This window comes from Anas acuta, chromosome 14 (assembly GCF_963932015.1).
Source record: "Anas acuta chromosome 14, bAnaAcu1.1, whole genome shotgun sequence".
NCBI classification, from domain to species: Eukaryota; Metazoa; Chordata; class Aves; order Anseriformes; family Anatidae; genus Anas; species Anas acuta.
Window position 1 is genome coordinate 16,717,358 of NC_088992.1, and position 21,617 is coordinate 16,738,974.

The window sequence follows — 21,617 nt, forward strand, 5'->3', positions numbered from 1 at the left end:
CATAAAGTACAAGCACAGGGTACACGGGCTGTTTTGTGCGGTAAGAAATGAGCGAGATGAGTCACTCGCTACCAGTTGGTGAGAAGTCTCTGGATGTGACACCACGGGTCACAACGTATGGACCAGTCCTGCATATGTTTAGTATCATCAAAACTACCTTTTCTATTGCAGCACTACAAGCACAATATGAAACCATTCTTCCTGATAAAGACCTTGTGAAACTGTAAGTAAAATACAGTTTAAAAGCCTGGGGAAAAAAAATGCCATTTTCATTACATACTGACCTTCTGAAAACACAAGTCAGAACTAAAATATCTCTGATCAGTTTAGTAGAAATTGATTTAATTTATATTCTCAGGATGTATTTACTTCTATGCACACTATGGGTTAAAAAGGAAAAAGCAAAAAGCAGACTTTTTAGAAGTACCTATTTATATAATAATTTTCTTTTATTGAAACTACCATTCCAATAAGCGTTTGGTCTTATCTTTAAGCACGGACTTTAGTGGTGCTGCTCCTTCTGCCAAAAATGTTAAGGATTGAGGGATTAAATTCACAGTAAACGGCAAACAAACAAAACAGCTTTTCAAACATCGGCATATTGACTTGAGTGGTCTAACAGTGGCTTGAGCTTTGTCTCCATTTAATATGACCTTCGGTTTAGTTTGACCTCTCAGGCAAGAAAGTCTAGACATTGACCTTGATTGAACTGAATGAACATTTTCCCTTTTCTATGCCGTTCTAAGTAATTTAGGCACAAGATCATTGATCCAGCTTACACCATGACTTACTCTAATGGTAATATTCTCCACAAGAAATATCCTTTACTGCAGAAACCAAAATGACAGTATTCGACGGGAATATGCCAGAGCCATGACCATAATATATCACAAGATGATATATGTTGCTGTTTTTCCCAGAAATAAAAATGTTCTTTAAAAAGGCACAGAAACTTGACTATAAGCCCCCTCAAATCAATGTTCCTACCACTATTAATCTGTGTGACCTAATAAGAGCAAGTACCTCCTCTGTTTTCTCAAGCAGTTCTTTGACTTTTAGTGCAAAATATTGAAAATACAGTTCAAGTTAATTAAAGGAAAAACATCACTAGTGATGTTCATGTGTTAATTTTTCCCAAGCTACATAAAGAGTTGAAATCTCAGTGACACAGAAGCATGATAATTTTACTTTCATTATCCACATTAGAAATAAGCACCCAAAGAATTTAAAGATTATTGCTTTCATATGAGCAGTATTAAGAAAGAAATGTTTTAAAATAAGCAGAATAAAAATTCAAACATGATCCAGATCAAAACTTCTTTTATTATTCTTATTATTTGAATGATGTGCTGAACATGTGATAACATTTGAAAAAAAATACTGCTGCGAGTTCTTGGATGATGTTGCTAGGACAGTAAGAAGCCACAGCTAAAAAACTTTTTCTCTCAAACTGATTTAAAGCCCGGAACTCCCAGCTGGCTTCCTGCATACACGACCACGTAAATCTGCACAAGATACGAATACTTCTCATTTATTACTCAGAGACCAGAAAGCTCAACATAAGGGCCAAGCTAAATTCATCTTTAACCTGGTTAGTGATTTGCCAATACACAGGAAAATAATGCCCAAATGCATTGTTTGCACACATTTTAAACCTTGCCAATGCAACACCGTCTACCTTCAGACCATCAGCCCCTTGTAAAAATCCATTTTCCCTGGCCCTTTACATAAGCTCCTTTGCAAAACACCTGCCATCATGAGACACAGCAGAGATTCGCCCTCCTGTCACATCGGGATGAACTGAATTCTAATACAAATATCTTGAAGACAGAATCACCTCTGCCTGCATTCTTCTGAAGTTTGAAGGAAAACTTTCAGACCGCACAACCGAGGCGGACTATTACGCTTGCATGCAGTAACCTCATTAACAGGTGCTACCACTTCGCCAACTCTGCCCGTAACATGCAAGGACTGCGCTTCGGAGCCACACGAGCTGCCAGACAGCGTGCCACGAAGTGCTCTCGGAGGCTGTTAGATAACTACACATGCTTACTGACAGCTGGTATGCCGTAACGGCTCAGGCAAGCCTTATTTCCTCAGATTGCTGCATTACTGCTACTTCTAGGCTTCGCGTCTCGAAAACGCACGCGTTTTGAATTTCCTAGATCTCACACACTATTTCTCCCACACGCCTAAACCTGCGATCACCACAAATCCTCCAATTCCACGCTCCCGCACTTCAGTTCCGCTACTATACCTGCGTGCTGCGCGTCAGCGAGGTTCGGTCCATCTCCACAAGGACAAAGCACACATCTCACCCCCGGACACACACACACGCACACGCCGGGGCTGCAGGCAGGCAGGCAGCAGGCAGACAATGCCCGGCTCAGCGCCCCGAGCAGGACGGCTCGCTCAGCACCGCGGCGAGGCGAAGCCGCCCGCGGCGGACAGCGGCGCGTTCACACGGGGCCATCCTGACACCAAGTGCGGCGGGCGGGGGGCCGCGGGCAGCCGCGGAGTTGGGAGCTCCGCCGGCAGCCGCGCAGGTGCCTCGCCGGGGGCTCCCCGGGGTGCGGGGTCGGTGCCGGGCTCGGCCCCTGGGCGGGCGGCTGCCTGCCGCCGTCCTTCGCTGCCAGCCCGCGGCACTGATGCAGAGCAGCGGTTTGGGTGGGTTTTGTTGGTTGTTTTTTTTTTTTTTTTTTTTTTAATTCCCTTTCGGAATACAAATGCACGGCGGCTGGAGCGGCGCTGGGGGCTGAGGCAGAGCCGTGCGTGCTCCGAGCACGGCTGGAAGCGGGGGAAATAACGGGGGGGGGGGGGGGGGGTACGGACAGCGGCGGGAGGAGGCGAGCCGGCGGCCGGGAGCTCCGCGGAGCGGGGCGAGCGCTCGGCAGCGGCCCAGGAGGGCGAGGAAGGGGCCGGGAGCGGCGGCGGCGGCAGCAGCAGCCCCGGGTGCCCCCGGGCAGCGCCGCGGGGAGGGAGCGGGGGAGAGCGAGCGAGCAGCGGGGAACGGAGCATTACCGGCGGCAGCAGGAGCAGCCCGACAGCCTCGCAGCGTCGCTGGGAGAGAACTTCGCGCCGGTGCGGCGGATTCCTTCACTGCCGAGGGACACCCCCCGCCTGCTCTGCCTTCCCTTCGCTTCCCTCCCCTCCCGTCCCGTCCCTCCCCCCGAGGAGCGGCGCAGCGGCAGCAGCCCCAGCCCCAGCCCCAGCCGCCGCCCCCCGGCTCAGCGCGGAGGAGCCGCGGCGGAGGGCGGGAGCGCGGCCCCCGCCAGCCCGGCCGCCCGCCCGCCCCGCCGGCCGCCCCCCTCAGCCGCCGCCGGCCGCGCCGTGCCCGCAGCCCCGCCGGCCGCACGCGCCGCGGCCGCCAGCCAATCCCCGCGCCCGGCGCCCGCAGCGCCCCCCTGCCGGGCGGTTGGGGCCGCTGGGCTGAGGGGGGGCGCCCCCCGCTCCCCGCCGCGGCCCTGAGGGGAAGGCGGCGGCGGGCGGCGGGCGAGGCCGGGCCGCGGGCAGGGCCCGCCGGGCTTCGCGCCGCGGTGCGTGGTGCCCGCGCACCGGGTCCGTCCTTGTCCGCCGCGGAGCCGCAATGAATTGTTAAAAACTCGTCGCGCGAATAAAAAGCTGTCACAAAAATCGCCTCCCTCTTTTCTGCCCCGAGTTAGAGGTGTTTGGGCAAACTGTCGGGCAGTTGTTGACTAAGGGAAGGGTACTGCCATCCCCTTCCCCTCAGTGAAGAAGCCACAGCTTACCCCCGGCCTCGGTTCCTCACACAACACCCATCCTGTGCAGCGATACCTCAATACCACACAGAACAGTTTATCTCTTCTGTAATGCACAGTTAAGAGTTGGCTCATACCTAGTCTTAAATTTTCCCCTTCCCTTGTGCTACAGATCAGTGAAAGCACCAATGGCACCAAAAAAGGAGCACCAAAGCAATGTCGATTAGAAGACTAGAGAACGGCAAATGGCTAGGCACAAGCTGGTGTCAGCTATAAAACTTAGTGGCAAGGCCAGGAGGAAAGTAGCAACTTAAGTCCGTCATGATACACAAAAACTGCAGTAAAAGGAACCATAGAGATGGGTAATGCACAGCAGCAGGGCCTTCTCTATCTGCTGGCAAAACGTAACAATCTTCATGTCTGTATTCCATAAAACAGAAAACCTGTGTTGAGAAATGAAGTAAACGAGACCACATTGGATTACTTGTAGCTGGGGAGAGCATACTGTAAATGTCTGATTAGAAAGAAACTACAGCAGACTTAATTTTCTGACTGCAGCTCTAGTTTTGTAATTGTCAACAAAGAGCAGGAGTTTTAAGGGGCAATCCAGAAATCAGCAGGGAAGTATCTCTCAGCTTTTCAAGGTTAATTGAGAAGAGGGGATAGTGGAGCATACTAGTAGAGCTTGGTAAATTGCATGCAATGCTGTAGCTTGAGGACTGAATTTATTCACAGAGGTGAAGAACATCCATGTAGCCACAACTTCTCCTGGTCTCATCTTTTTCTATGGCATTTCACAGATTTCAAGATTTGTCCTTGTCTGAAATGCTGCAGACTACATTTGAACGTAATATGCACAGTGAATATGCACGATTCTGCAGAGAGACTTTCACATAGAAATACTGTGATAGTCATTTTACTGGAAATAATATCTCTGCTTGAAAATAAACTAGACTGCAAAAATGAATGTTAGAGATGTATTAAAAAGATGGTTGCCGCTAAGTAATGAGTTGTCCCTGTCAGGATGAAAAACTGAGAATTACGCTTAGATGGGAAACAAATCTTGTCAAACTACATTTTGATGCAACGTAGGTTCCAGTGGAAAAAAAGGTAATGGAATGTCAGTAAGAGCAGCCCATAAAGCATGTGCCTTGATCCTTATGATGATTAAACAGAAATTAGCAAAAAGCCAAGTACACTTAGCCCATGCAATCTAAAGATATTTGTAAATCTTCCTCTTGTAGGAGGAGTGTTTCTAGCAGTGATACAGAGAATGTTTCAAAGCTACTTGATGTCTTTATCAGCAATTTGAGAGAGAACAAATGGCTGATTAAACGCCATGCAACAAAGATTTGTTGATGGTCAATTATGATGGATATAGGTTAATGGCATAGACCAATCTAGACACCTTGGTAAGGTGGCCTCATTTGTTCAACAGAAATGTTGAAGTCAAGGTCAGGTATCTAGTAAAAAAGAATGAGGTTTACATTTCAAGTTGGGTGATTGTTTCCTGGAAGACGGTTTACAGAAAACAGCGTTAGTTTGTCCTGATGAATAGCTGAATGCATGCTCCCACTGTTAACACTTTTGTAAAAATGACAGGTGTGAGTGAAAGGGTAGCTGAGAGAGTAACAAAGCAAAAATAAACAAAAATTACACATCTAGGCATTATTAGAAAGACCAGTGCAGGAACACTGGCTTCAGGTCCACAGTTAGGATAAATGATATCCATGTAAAAATGGTAATTTCTGAGAGAAAACTTACGGCTATTAGAAGGATAACCATGTCTTCTCCCAACAGTGAGAGTCTTAACTAGAAAACAAGGAAGCCATGCTCTATCTTTTGTTCTCTATTCAAATTAATCTTGAAATCTTTTAGATGTGGTGACATAGCTTCAACAGAAGAGAACTCTGCTCCCATCCCTTTAATCTAGTGGTAAGGGTACTCTCCTGGGAATGAGAGGCATGAGACTGAATATGCATAAGGCTGAGGAGAATAAACCAGATACCTCATTTATTGCGTTAGAACTGTGGATTAGTACATAAATGGTGACCACAGGCTACTCCTCCTCTAGCATGTTTTAAATCTTTTACCATTGTTTAGTTCTGTAGAGGAACTAAAGAGCGCCTACCTTCAAGGACAAATTCCAAGTAGTGAATCCCAATAACATATTTTTTCAGATGCTAGCAAAGTGCCCAAGGAATGGGACTACAGACCTGCCTTGTTTCCTGTTGGCTATATATTTAGTAACTGCTCCATGCATGAAATGCTTAAAAGGTGGGGCTGTAATGCACCACCTAGAACGTGCACGCTTTCTTAGATTCAGCCCTAGCATCTCCGAAGTCTCTCTGAGTATCACCTTGTCACTTATAGAGCCTGCTGACATGAGAACATCTCATCCACCTTCTGAAAGGCCGTGGTTCTCTTCCTCACACTTCTTTGAAAAATTGCCCTTCAGCGTGACTTGAAAGGAAAGGAAAAAGGAGAAAACAAAAAAAGATTTGCAGTTTACAAGAGATAAATCCTGGATGCTTGTCCCCTTGCCTTTTAAGCATGTGCTTGAAGTTGCTAACCTGGAAATGCTGATTTTTCCACATGTCCTTAAATATCATTATTCCTCTATCAGTATGTAACTGTTCCACCAGACACATTGCTATAACTTGATGAAAACAAGCATAATTAAAGACAGTTTCTGGAAGCTGACACTATATAAATGTAGTGTACAATGAAGGTGAAATTTTAATACTGCAGCTAATCAATGACTGGAACATTTTGCCTATGGAATGTGAATTCTGCGTTGCTTGAGTCTTTATATAGAACTGAAACATTTTTCTGAGAGATGTGCTTCATCTCAAATGTAAGTTATGGAATTGATGGAGTGGTTATTTGGGTCAAGTTCAGGTGAAGTTCACTGACTGACATTACAGAGGAGGTCAAACCAGACGATAAGCATAGTTTTTTTCCAACCTTATAAGCTATGAATTGTGATATGCAATGAGCAACCATAGCAATGTAGGACTCAACTCTTCAGAATAAAGAGAGGGCCTACCTTACTGAACAATGCCTCTTGAATACTTTAACACATTGTAAACAGGATTGTTTTAATTAATTGGTACAATTTTCCACGTTTATTACATATAATAGAATATCATTGGTTGCACCTCATTTAGATGTTCCAATTTCTTTCTTAATCCTATGCCTAAGATTGCATAGTAAGAAATAAATCCTCCAAACAGATGTGTGGACTATAAAAAAAAAAAAAAAAAAAGGAAAAAAAAAAAAAAAAAACACGAAAAAGAAAGAAATACACCTGGGAGTATCTGTTCTAGGGAAGTAACCACATAGTGGTACCACAGTGGTACAGGAAAAACATCTGAGTATCATGCAGTGAGCTTCCAACAAAGGAGGAGGGAAAAGATACAGAATTTTAACACACTGGAATTACCATCTTTAGTAATACAATAAATGTGATGCATGTTTGACATTAAAATAAGAGAGTTTGTGCCACCATTTAAATATTGCCAGAAGCTGTCCATAATTTGTCAAACAATAGAAGAAAAAAGTGTTGAAACTGTATTAGTATTTTGAGGTAGTTTCCAGTCCCTTTAGCTCTTTAGCATTTTTTTTTTTTTTTTTTTTTTTTTTAATTTCCCTTCCACAGCCAGCCCATCTACCTCGTAAGAATTATAGCCTGTCTTTGAAATGGCTCAAATGGAAGTACCGAGCAGGTAGAAAGCTACTTGCTATATGCTTGAACGGCTCTGAACAATTCAAAGCCATCAACAAGTTTGCAGTTCTGGAAGAAGGAGAAGAGGAGAAAAAATGGAAAGTCTTTGTAGGCAATACCTGCTCAGTGGAAAGTAAAGAAAATATGCAGACTTTCATAGGTGCAGAACAAGGTTGTACTAAGAGATGGATCATTTTTCATTAGAAAAATTGCTGTCTGCAAATGAGCATGTTTGTTGTACACAGCCATCCCTAATGAGACCCCCCATGCAAAACCCAGTAAAATACCATCTCTCTGTCATGGCAGATGTCTGTATTGTGTTTTACATACAAAGCTCCTGACTAAAACCCTTTTCTCATGTGGTAGCTTTTGCTGAACACAATTATTTCCTAGGCATTCTGAAGAACCTGGCTGTCAACTTCCTGTTAAAGTGCATTAGTGCCATTTGTAAGCAAATGATGAGCCTTGGTCAGCTGGCAGAGCAAGAGGAGAATTCACTGGGTCCTGAGATGTGTTTTTGTGTTCAAACTGTCCAGCTCTCAGGGAACACCTCATGGGTACTGAAATTTGGTAACGCTGTTGGAGAGGTGATAGGATGCACGATTTTCACTGTGGCTACTACACCAAGAGCACTTGTCACACACTGATGTGAAACTGCTAAGACAAGTCTTAAACTGAACACACAAATCTCGGGGCAGTTCTAATTTGTGTGAAGCACAACCCAGGGCTCTTACTTTCTTCTGGCCTATTTAGTTACTGGAGTTATACTCATTTATAGTACATATTTGAGATTCCAGTTCCTGAATAATAGATTCGTCTTCTCATTACTCTTGTAACATAAATGGAAGATACAGTTGTTAACTAGTCCTTAGTTTGGTTTCGCAAGCTACTGACTGCTCTTGAGTGTAATTGCAAGCTATTACAATGTTAATTCTCTTAGCCATTTTCATGACTGTGACACCAAGAGGATGAACAGTTTCACTTGTCTTCCTGCGTTAATTACTGAGATGCTGTACCCATTACATTAAAGTATATACTCTATGTAGCTGTCTGTATATAGAAAGGCCTTTGCATTTCCAGATCACACAGCAAGAAGATTAAGATAAAAGGCTGGGAGCATTTTGGTTAATAACAGTGGGTCTTCCAAAGTGAACTAAGGATAAAATCAGCATTTCTTCCTGATAGCAGACATATTTTTCTCAGTTCTGCATTAAGTATTGTTGGTGTGGATGAGGTACATCACAGCTACATAATCTGCATGGGAGTAAATGAAACTGTAAGTGCAGGTCACAGGCAAGGTGAATGGCAACATACAGTGTTGTAGTGCCTAGTCCAGTGCCTAGTTTTTCAACAGTTGAAAGTCAGTTCAACAAGAGCTGAATAATAGAGCTACATCAAGCAGTTGAATAATAGATATGGGACAATACAAAGAGAAAGAGAAAATAAAAAGCGACCTCTAAAGGATATGGTAGTTGTTTTGCATAATATTGAAGCTAATTCAATCAGCATGAGCTGTCAAGTCTGACTCAAAATCAATATTAAGTTAGCAGTATGTTTTATCAGTAAGCATGTAAAAAGGTGCAGACAAATCATCTACTGGAAAATTCATGTAAAACTGCAGAGAATAATTGGGAGAAAGGAGAAACAGAAAAAAAAAAAATAGAAGTGTACTATATGCAAAATAGGGCATGTGATATATGACAGTTTACCTAAGCGATGCCCTTTTACCCCTACAGAAAATACCAATGCAAACGTTGCTAACAGCATTTGTTCCTTTTAAATAAAAACTTTTTTTTTTTAAAAAAAAAGCTAAAATTGTTAAATAAAAATACCATATTATTGAATTTTTTAACTTTTGTGGGCTCATTTGACATTGGAAAATATAATATATATTTTTTCATTTCCCTGGTATGCAAAAGATAACAAGAAATATTAGATAATAATAAAACCAACGTACAAATCTCAGGATTGGGATAACTTTCCCTCCCCCCCCCCAAAAAAAAAGCATAAATTCTGTGTTATTTCATATCATTTTTAATAACATAATGAAATAGTAGAAACATTGTAACTGGTGTGTATTTTAAATAAACTGCTAGATAAACAATTTTATTTCTGATTTCCTTAACCTTAATTTAATGAGTAATTCTTACAGTTTCTACCTCCTTCTATCCTCCCTTGTTTAAATGCAAAATATTTTCCTTGGAACAATGTTCCAGAAAAGCACACACTAAAGTATTCACTTGCTTTATCTATCCTCCTGATAAAATCCAATGACTCCATTCAGGATCGGGGCCCCATTTTTGCTCCTGCCTAGACAATATGACACAGTCCTTTCTCTGTCAAGGTCATGGTTTAAGTGCATGATTTTTTGAATGTTGTATGAAAGAAAGATGATGAACTTAGTGGTTATCAGTTACTTCGTGTGACAAAAGGTGTGAGATAAAGAGGAATTTTTCATGCCTGATCTCCTTCCATTATCTGTTGTGTTAAACTGCAGTGAGCAGTCCATGAGAAGCCCAATATTTAATTCATTGTAACATCACTGGGCAATAGATTTGTGAAGTGATATGGTATCACTTTATTTGTTTATTTGTTATAAATCCATATAATGCAAAGAAACATGTTAATTTATCAGTCCTACCACTAAGAACTTGAGCAGTATTAAAAAAATAAATAAATAAAAAATGAAGGCATCTAGAATAGAACGGGAAGTTAGAGCAAGAATTATGTTCAAAGGGATGTATAATCTAGAATGTCTGTTTTAAGATTATGAAGACAATGTATTATAGCAATCATACTATAGCAATCATATTATAGCAAACAAACAAAAAACTAACCAACTTCAGATTCCAAAACATACTCGTTTAAGCTGTAGATAAACAGGAATGAAGAAAACAGAATGTAATCAATGTAAGGCTTTACTATGTCTGGATTTTTTAATAAGTTGAGAAGATGGGAGAAGAAAGATAGGGAGAAGGGAGGCAACCCAAGGAGCAGTAAGAATGTATATCCAACTAGGTAAATTTAGTGGATGTTTTATTCTCTGTTTTCTTACTTCACTTTGTATATCTCATTTAAAAAATGAACCCATTAGCTAGATAAAACATGCCAAATTAGTGAAGTACAATTTACTTCTCATTTCAGTGCCAATTCATTGATATTTTTCTGTATTTTCAAATAATTGTTTAGCTTGCCGTGCTCATTAGAGACAAGACATCATTTCTTTGTACCCAAAGGAACTTGTAATTGCTAGTTAACAAGCTACTAAACTGGGACTTACTAAGTAAGCTATTCTATTTTTACTGTTCTCTTCCAAAGACATACATGTGTACTTTAGTTATTAAAATTGTTGTCTCAGTGTTCTCACATTATTCAGCATAAAATAAGAGAAGAGCAGAACTTCAACACTGATACATGTTTGTGGAACTGACATTAGTGAAACCGTTTTTCTAGTTCCCTGAGTTCTCCTGTCCTATTAGTGTTAGAAAGATTTGAGCGATTCCTTTGCACTTCTCATGTTGTAAGAAATTCCCAGGCTATTTTCTGATCTCAAGAGGAAAGGTGTAAGCTGAGACTGTCAGATCCTCTGTGCAAGGGAATAAATGGGATATAAAGGTATCTCAAAAGGAGAACTTAAAATTCTCCCACTGCTTCCTTAGGAATGTGAAGCTCAGCTTACCAATACCAAGATTTTATTCCTATTTTTTTGTAATTAACATTATTAAAATGGTAAACTGAAATAGAAACTCTGCAATATACATATTTTAAATATAAAAACTTAAAAAATATATATAATAATATGCTGCAAATGGAATTCATTGATCATTGAAAATGGAATTCACTTGTTACTGAGTTCATCACACAGGATTTGTCTTAAGAACACAGCAGTCTCTCAGGTCTGATGACCTCTTTCACTCACAGGAAGAGTAAAAACTGACTTGTCCAGCATTTCAAGTAAATATGACTCTAAATGTAATTAAGAATATATGCCTGTTATTTAAGAAGTTACTATTTGTACTAATTCATTAAGGTGTCTGTATTTAAACTTCGAGACATTCTGAACAATGGGCCATAAGAAAAAAAAAAAAAGGTCTCTGTCCATGACACCAATTATTACTACTGGCATAATTAAGCCCGTCTCTTGCAATTAATCACCTTGACTGCCAACAAATAGTGTATTTATCTTCATTATCTTCCCACATATATGCCTTTCCTTTATGCTACACAGAAGAGGCTGATTCGATGTTTTGCTACAGAATGGATGGAAATTTAGCCCTAACAAGTGGAGAGGCAAGCGGCACGACACATCAGTTAGCAAGTGACTTGCTTAAAGAGCAGACTGTAGTTAAGAAACACCAGTTTGTCAGGTAGTGGGTCTGAACAACTGGAAACAAGAACACATGAGAACACAATTAGAGCACACTCCTTGCAGTAAGGAAATATTTAAGTACAACCCTACAATACAACCATATGAAACCTGTAAGACTATGATTGTGTGTTTTCATCCTCCTCACATTTCAATTAAAGACAAACAGAATTGTGGACGGTACAATTTATTTTCTCCAAATGAGAAACAAAAGAGGGCATGCCAGCCTAATTTACTTGCTTTTGTTTGCATCTCTTTTTCCATGATTATTTTAACAAATGAGTGTACTAGCAGGAATGTTTGGTAAAATAATATTGTGATTATTCACAGCAGAAGCTGTAAGTTTATGTTTCTCCAATTGGAAATGAGAAACGTGTTGTACAACCTACATAACCATTCAAAAAAGCCTGAATATTCAAAAAGCTCTGCTTATGAATGAATTACAGACAAAAAATTATGCATAGATATTATTCAGCAAACAGTTTGAACATATACATCAGAAAAACTAGTTTGTTTGGAAAACTTGCAAACACAAAATGAAGCAAAGAAATTATTCATTATGAATTATTTGCACAGCATCTGTCTTACTTTCTCATGTTAATTGCCTCTGCTAAACCACATTTTCTCCCCCTCAGTATGTAAATTAAAATGATTTTGCATATCTCTGAATACCCAGTAAATGCAAGTTTCATTACCTTACCGCTTATATCTTTTTTGTCAACCTAATTATACTGCAGTTTATATAATTTTAAAATTTGACCTACCAGCTTCCTGTAGATTGCAACCTCTTCCTCTGGATTTTGAGTATTGCCTACTATAAAAGAAAAAAACATTAAAACCATGCAAATTACCAGCATTTGTGAAAGATATTGTAAGGTATGTGTTAAATCTCACAGTATTTATATATAGATTGATAGAATAAAAACTTACTTGCAATGCTTCTTATGCAATTATTATAAATGTAGAACATGATCCACCATCAATTTGAATTAGAACAGAGAATTTTACTAACTTTTGACAGCCTAGACCAGACCTTCCCCTACAGAAACTGCGTGACATATCACTGGATTCTCTCATGCTTCCTAAAAGGCACCACTCTAGTTATATGTAATCTTTCTACAAATGCAAGCTCCTACGACACGCAATTTGATACTCTTGGTGAAAAATATTTTTTTTCACATAATTTTACTATTTTTTTGATTCGTTGACCACTCATGTTGTCCCTCAAAAAAACACCACAGGAAGAAAATGTGCACATTATATCATGCTTTTTCTTTGCAATAACTTTACACCACTAACAGAAATAGAAGTGTCTTGTCAAAAACTGTGCTGGTCTTAGAAATTAAATGCAAGATTAATCCTTCAGGCCTGTTAACAAAATGCCCCCACAGCAAAATCTGTCCCATTGGGTCACTGAAAATGTAACCTGAATAAAGCCTCAGGATCAGTTCATCATTATCAACATATATATATGTATTTTAAAAGACAGACCTGTAGAAAGCACTCTTTTTCTAGTGCTGTACTTAGAAGACAAGCACTTGGAGTAGTACAAAGATACGCTTTTCTAAAGGCATAAAACCTTCTACTTAAGATTCCCTCTTCAATGTACCACAAAATACATAACCCCTGAAATGATTTTTTTTCTATTTCATACTGAGGTTACAAAACAATGTGTTAACATGGGTAGCACAACTGGATGAAAGCTTATTTATTCATTTATTTCTGCTGTGGGCAGAAACCTGGCTGAATGCTTACACTAAGTGTTTTGCAATAGCCGTTAGTATGCTGCCAAGGCACAGTGGGAAGATGTTATTGCCTGCATATCCCTACTGAAAACTAAAATTTTCTAGCATCTTAATGGATTACAACAGGGAAAAGAAATCAAGTTCATGATGTAGTAATTTATGGATCAATGTGAAATTTGATTGCTCACGCACTACAGGTATTTGTGAGTCACAACAAAATTTCTGTCTTAAGAGGTTCCCCAGTATGTCATGGAAATCTCAGTAGTATCCTTTGCATCCATCTGTAGATCCATCTACACTTCTGTTGTGCAATGCACCAGAACTGTGCTTTCATCTGACTTTTGAAATGAATGGCACCAATAAAATGTTGGGCCTTATCTTCAGCAATTCATTTTCCATGATTTTTTTTTTTTTTAATATACCTTTAGGCTATGAAACACATCTATAGGTTTTTCCTCTCTGCAAGATGTGTTGTTTTGTATGCTTTAGCAGTTCAGTGAGCTGAGCTGATTCAAATGAGCCTTGAAATGTTAAATACAACTTGTAATATCAAAGGTTCTCATATCAAATAATTTTGTTACTGTGGATCCTAGGGAGATTAAGGACTTTTGCGGTGACTAAAATGTCCACTAGTCACATCAAATATTTCAGCATTAGATATATCATTATCTGTTCACCGAAGAAATGGCTAGAAGATACAGCTGCAGCGCTTTGTACTTTATTTGTAAACCAGAAGCAGGGGGTATAGTACAGCATATGGCAATGGGTGAATGCTAAACGTTGAGCAATTTTGTGACAGTGTGACAGAAGCCTTTACATACAACTTTTAGGTGCTATCTTCTTTGCAATTAGCATTGAAAATAATTTATTGGGTCAGACAGTAAACTAAATGCAGAATGGCTGCACTTCAAAAATTTTTTCCTCCCATCTGGTTACCTGAAAGCCCAGAGAAATAAGTTCTCCTTTCTGCATTTTTTTTGTTTGTTTTCATGTTTTTCCTATCTTGCAGCAATGACTGTTTATAGCTGGTTTAGCTTTCTTTACTTCTGAGCTGAACTAAGATGAAGTATGGTTTGAACTGGCTGAAATGCCAGCCCCAGAAACACTGCTGTATTTTCTGGATTTAAGATGACAAACTGTCACGAAATTGACTGCCTCTTCCCCACCCTTTGCCTTGCAAATGCAGAAGATAACAGACAAATACTTGGAGAGAGTCCTCTTGGAATCTTACAACTTAGATCCGGTATATTTAATACTGCCCTTGTGTGCTTGCCATCATACTCAGGGCAGCTATACAACTGCTGAGGATCTACAGTCCTAATTCTGGCCGAGTCTTATTGACACACATTCCTGTAGTATAATTAACAGTTAATTCTCTTACTTTCATAAAGCAGGAATTCAACTTTTATCTATGTGCTTCATTATAGCCTTATAAGAAAAGGTAAACAGTAAATAAATCAGTGTGAAAAACAGGGAGATAGTATTTTCCGGAATTAGCATTCTAACTGCAAATGCAGTGACAGAATGAATCAAATGTTTCTAAATACGGTATTTGAATAACTATTTTTGAGAATGAGAAGAGAGTATAAGTGGGCATTACTCAATCTTGCCAGCAATAAAGAAAATATATTAGGATATAGAAAATAGTCCTGCATTTTTTTCAGTATCCTTGTTTAAAGAGAAAATATGGAGTCTTGATATCACTGTGGAACAACTGTTAACTACATAATGACAAGCACAGTATACAGAAATGAGTAGGGAGCATTTTAATGGAAAGCATATTGTGATTTTCCTTGCATTAAAAGTCAAAGGCAATTAAAACAATTTAATTAGACAATATCTTATCAGCTGCAAAAAGTAAATTGATTGATAGTTAGCATAGGGATAACTTGGCTGCTGCCACTTGAAAAAGTGATGATGAAGCTGACAAATTTGTCACTTGTTTTTTTATTTGCCAATTCTATGTATTTTTATATTTTATTTCACCACTGAAGACATTTTAACTAGCTTATGTTTCATAGTTATTTGTTTGGAAATGGAAAATATTATAAATGTGATCTGAAGAGTTGTTCGCATTCAGATTAAGGCATCTAGCATGAGTACGTCCTGCTCTCTCATTGCTCAAGGTATTTTACCCAATAACAGAGTTTCTCTTAGAAGCCTTACTGTCCAAGAAGATGTTTTAATCTCCATCTTAAACATCACATGCAGCTGGAAAGAGGTCAGTTCAGCTCACAGCAGCTGTAAATCAGTGAGCAATCTCCTCCTTTGGAAGAATCCATATTGCTTACTCAAGGGCTGATTTTGGCTATGTAGGGAATAACCAGGCAGAAGCAATGTGCTGATGAAGTAGCAAACCTACTTCTATTTTTAAAAAGTCTTCAAAGAATGGATACCCAAAACATAACAAAATCACTCATATTTATCAAACCAGAGATGTGCGCTCAGCAGTTAGTTTAGTAAAAATTAGGAGGTCCTAAGTCCTTAAATAAATATTAACAAAATGTCTATTTAGATATTATCTTCTGCTCATTTTATTCTTGAGAATTATAAGGGTTCATGGCATAGTTTGATATACTTTTTTAATTATTCCTTTAGGTTTATACTAATTTTTCCTCATTTTAATTCATTACTTCCCTCAGAATAAGCACTTATGTGATGAAATCCTAGGATTGAAATGATAATATTGATGGAAATACTGAAAGGACTGGTAAATAAACAAATTAAAAAATAATTTAAATTAAATTGTTGACTTGACAAACACTTGACTACAAACCATTGCTTCATTGTCAGGACACCTGATCTTCATTTATAATCCTTCTATCCACAGAACTCCTGCAGCACTTTGATAGATTGTCTGGATAAAGAGGGAGAAAAACCTTTTGCTTCACAAAAATAATGTCTTAAAGGATTTTTAAACTTTTATCTATATATTTTTTAAAGTTCCTCATCCTCTTTTCCAGATAAAAATCCATTCTTCCTGAGTCTATTGAAATCTTTTCTGACTGTGTCAGGTATGGGTTGTCCTTGTTAGGAAAATCTGTGTAAAGCCATTTCTATGAAGCCTTATTTTCTGTACAGGCTAACTTGTTTGAAAGTTGAGAACCATAGCAATTGAATATTAAACGACAGAAGCAGACATCTAAAGCTCATTTTATTTTCAAAATAATACAGCAATGAGAAGGCAGACAATTGTTACTGAAAGAACTATGGAAGCTTATAAGCAAAAATAAAATTATATGCAAGCACTGAGTATGATTTCACAAATAATTAGAAATAAAAAATACAAATGCCTCATTAGGTTCCCTGCCTTAAAAAAAAATCCAAAGTATGAATGTCAGAGAACCACAGATTTCCGGTAATTTGGGAAGCTGCTGTTACCAAATTCTCTTCTCTTTAAAGAAGGGAGAAAAAAAAAAAAAGGAAAAAAAAAAAAGAGGAAAAAAAGAAAAAGGCAACTTTAAATTTCCAAGAACATATAATTAAAAAAAAAAGATCACCAGAACTTGGAAAATACATCCATTTTCTCATGTGAAATAGGTTTTGCATAAAAATGGTCTCATTTAAAAGCAAGAACATATTCAGAATTCTACTTAAATATGGCAACAGTTTGAGGAAGGGGAAAGTATTAGCAGAAATAATTCAGTAGATCACTGACTCTCCATTGTGATACATTTAATTAAAAAATAAATAAAAATGAAGCTAAGGAATACCAACAGTTGCATTTCTCAGACTGTTGGAGACAACTGCCATCAGGGCTATCAGATTATACAAATATATTTATATAGCAGAATATAATTATATAGCAGAAGAGAATGAATGTTACACCCTGCACCCTGGATGGAGAAATCTAAAAAGATATCTATCTGCAAGATAATGGCATCACTACGTTGTAACACTTTATAAATAGTCTTAATATCTTGAGAGACGGTCCAAATATTTTTTATTTTTAATTAATCGTTTGTACATGGCAAAGACAGGGTTAAAAGGAGGGAATAGAAGGGGAGGAGAGGGGATGGGATGGACAGGACAAATGCTGCTCTGAAATGCATAATGCAGACAATGCAAAAATAGTGTTTCTGTCTGAAGTAGGTAAAGAAAGTGTTTAGGAGTTGGTTGAAAAAGACAGTTTCATTTCAAAAGTCATGCAAGAACCTTTAAGAGACAGGAGAAAGTTACTAAAGAACCATTATCACACTGTTAGAAAAGTGCAATAAAGTATATTAACTAATACCTAATACCAGAGAGTAATTTATGTTTGTGAAAGAAACCACTGAGAAAGCCTCTAGCAAAAAAGAGATGCTTCATGAAAAACAGTGCAGTTACTAGGTCAAAAGCTTAAAGAGATAAACCAGCAATTTATTATTTCACCAATTAAAAGTAATTAGCAAGTGGTAGTTACACAACCTAATAAAATATCTCTCATTTTTGCTGCTCATTAGGAAAAACAAAAAATACAAAAAAAAAAAAAAAAAATCAGATACTTTGTACTGTGAATTTTTTAAAAATATCTGAAAACACTAGGTTTGCAAAAAAGGTATAATCACCTTTAAATAAGTAACAAAACAAAATCTTAGAAGTAATAGGAGGCATGTGAAGTGTTTAGAAATTGTTAGCTCCCCACAAATTAATTTTACAAGATGTTTAAACCTTATATGCTAATCTATGAAGGTGAAAATCTCCATAGTCTGTGAGTGAAGTTACTGTTGTTTTACTTATTGTTATTGAAAATACCAAATGACTGCTAAATAAAGGCACAAAGACTTTAGCAAAAATGCTAGTTAATGACTTCATTTCATGCTTTCAGCATGTTCCATAAATTGGATCTCGGTAACGTCAAAATGCATTCAGAAAAAACCTGCACACAGTATGTACACCATCAGACTTGACATTTAAGTATCTGCAGGAACATAAGTTATACTGTAAGGAAGAGAATAAGGCCCCTAATTTAAATGATCCAATTGAATTTTTGAGTCTTCACTACTGTTACTCATAGCTCAGATAGCCAGCAAGAAAAAAGCCTCATCTTACAAAGAGATCAAGAGGAATATCTACTCTTCGCTTGAGTTTTTTGTTTGGGGGAAGTTTTCTTTGTTGTAACTTTCATTATCATTTGTGTCTTTTTTTATTCTTTTTGTTTTGCTTTTACAGAAAAAGAACAAAGAATGCTGTAAGGGCCATATTACAAGAATTAAATTCACGGAAATACCTGACAGTAGTTTTATATATGATGATTAAAAAATAAATAGTGTAATCTAAAAATTCCCCCAAAAGACACATGGAGAACAATCTATGATATAAAGCCAAGCCTTATCTTTAAACACCTCTTCAAAACATAGTTGACTGCAAACAGACAATAAATTCTGGGAGTGCATAGAGAAGCTGGATGATTTAAATACAATACTGTTATTTCAGCATGCCAATGTCCATCTAGCATGCTGATGTCCTTGGGAGCAACAGGCATACAGTGTGTATATATATGTGTATATATATATATATATATATATATATATTTGAACTTACTTTGATGTTTAAACAGCTCTTCTCTAATCATCTGTGCTAAAATGCTAGCAGAAATATATCAGACATCATTATGAAATATATAGAACAAAAGACTGAGAGGAAAGGTCTGGATAGTGTTAAAATGTATTTTAGAATATGATATTTCTTTTGAAAATGGCATAATCATTGTTTGTTTACTGACTTAAACCTATTTCTTAAAAATCTACTGAAGTTTCCAGAGGAAAAAAGAAACAAATAGGAAAATAGGGAAGGCAGTATTATATTGTTGACACATCTTTCCCTAAACAGAACCCTAAAGCCCAACAAAAACATTACTGATCATGCAAAACTGTAGACTATGGGATAATGACTTTCATTTAAAGGAACCTTGCACCACATTACCAATGATTGGTTTCTAATATGTTTTAAAAAATCCTCCAAAGTTCTTTTAGGTGATGGTAGACACAACAAAAATGGTAATGGATTTTTGGCCAAGAAACTCAATATAAAGGCAAATATAGAAGAGATGTGTTAGTCAAACATAAGTTATTGGACTCAGTACAGAGTAAATGGATGAAATTATATGATATGCTATAGAGAAGGTCAGGTTACACAATCTAATGATCCCCTTTGGCCTTAAAGCTTGTGATTCTTTGAAACCCTACTCCTGCTGGGAGTCTGTAATTCATGTACTACTATTGATTTATTTATAAGAGACCATACACAGTAATAATAGCTGTGCATGACTATTCAGGGTATTTGTCCCTGAGTTATGTCAGCAAAAATGTGTTTAAGTAGAATTACAAGTTGCATGTTTTTTAATTTCATGGTGAGATCAAGAAGGAGAGCAGGCATACTAATTTTCCAAAGGGAAAGCATAAAGTGATTTTTTTTTCACTATTTCCCATCATGGTTATTACCTGTTCATCTTCTTTGTAGTACTAGAGTTGGAATAGAAAGATGGCAGATGCCATCACTGTGACATTCAAATGTTCTGTCCAGAGACTTGCAACAAATACTGGGAGTTCTGTATGTGTTAAGATTAACATCACAGCTCTTGCTAATGATGGATTGGTGATATTGGGAATTTTGATAAGAAAAAGTCCATTAATGTGTTGAGTCATAATGATTTACAGATGATCTCTATGCAAATCAAACAAACCTTTGAATAGAAATTGAACAGTGCAATACAGTGTGACCGGGATTCAGAGCTCACACATTTCTGATTGTGACTCCCGCTTCTGTAAAATGGACATTCAGTTTCTAAGTTTGTAATTTGTAAAATGACACAGCTGGCTTTTTGTTTTCAAGCATCATTAAGAAAATAAGAAAACTAGGACTGAAATACCACAGAGCACTAATTATAAAGTATTATAGCTTAGTAGAGCTTACAGTGTTCTATGTTTGTGCTTTTCATTTTATATGTACACACATAAAACTAGTGTCTAAAGAAATCTGTCTTGAAATCTGTGAAATTTGTAGAATCAAATCTTAATCTTAGATAAAAGTAAAGTGCAATAAAAAATCCATCACAATGTATAGAGGGGAAAGTCTTGCCTTTATGCTATTTATATCCTTCTGCTGTTACAAATATGTTGGGTGTTGAGTTTTACCAGCTTTATCTCATTATTAAACTTTTACAATAAAATCTCAAAAGATACCTGAAGCTGTTCACCAGTACACACTTGTTATTCATATATTTTCAACTTTTTCTTACAATTAATCCCTGTATAATTATATGGGGCAAACCCTTCAGATATATACCAGAAAAAAAATATTACCCACTTAAAAAATAAATGAGGAAAACTATCTTTATCTTCTAAATACTGTTTTATCTCCTGTAACAAAGTTCCATATTCAATGGTATAAATATCATTATTTGGGCTGTAAATATTATTTTAGCACACAGTCGTCTGTGCAATGATCTGTCCTTCCTCCTATTTGTAAACATCCTATAAATTGGCTTTTGGTTGAGAGAAAGTGTTTGCTAAAGACATGTTACCACTCCTGTACCACTTCGTGGTTTGTTACCCTTAAAACATTGCTTGCTTTGCTTAGTCCTTGCCCATTTCCTATTCATTATTTAAATCATGTAACAAATTGGAGCCGTGATAATGTCAGAGCTGGCTGACATGATAAGTAAAACTGTATAAATGGCCACTAAAGCTTAAATTGCAAATAACCATCTAACATAAATACCCAGTTACCGTATGAATAAATATAGGTTAACACACATCACATTACACCACAAGACTGAAACACAGTGAAATCAAGTAATAACTAGGAACTTTAAAATGTTTACTAATAGTTTACCCCAACAAAAGGTACTATTTTTGAAATAGCTGTTTTCAACTGGTATATTCAGAGTAATACCAGGTTACATAGAAAAAAACAATTCACTTTTAGATTTACTAATCTTTAGTAAATGGATTAAACCCAAATGACTGGTCAATAGCTTGTCATCCTGTCCCGCTGGCATTTCCATAGGACTGCTCAGATATGTTGAGTACTGCAATTGGGTAACCCTTTGACTAGATAAAACATAGGTGCTTAGTTCA

At 37.8% G+C, this 21,617-nt stretch overlaps 1 protein-coding gene across 11 annotated transcripts in view; it reads right to left on the reverse strand.

Annotated features, from left to right (window-relative positions):
* Positions 1-21,617, reverse strand: part of TENM2 (teneurin transmembrane protein 2) — a 1,136,432-nt gene that overhangs the window by 664,422 nt on the left and 450,393 nt on the right. For 9 of the 11 annotated variants that reach the window (XM_068697798.1, XM_068697795.1, XM_068697797.1 and 6 more), the window contains exon 7: positions 12,577-12,626. The gene's annotated coding sequence lies outside the window, so the exon portion shown is untranslated. Of the gene's footprint in view, positions 1-3,021; positions 3,262-12,576; positions 12,627-21,617 lie in introns of those variants that run through there. The other 2 variants (XM_068697788.1, XM_068697789.1) reach the window with 2 other exon arrangements.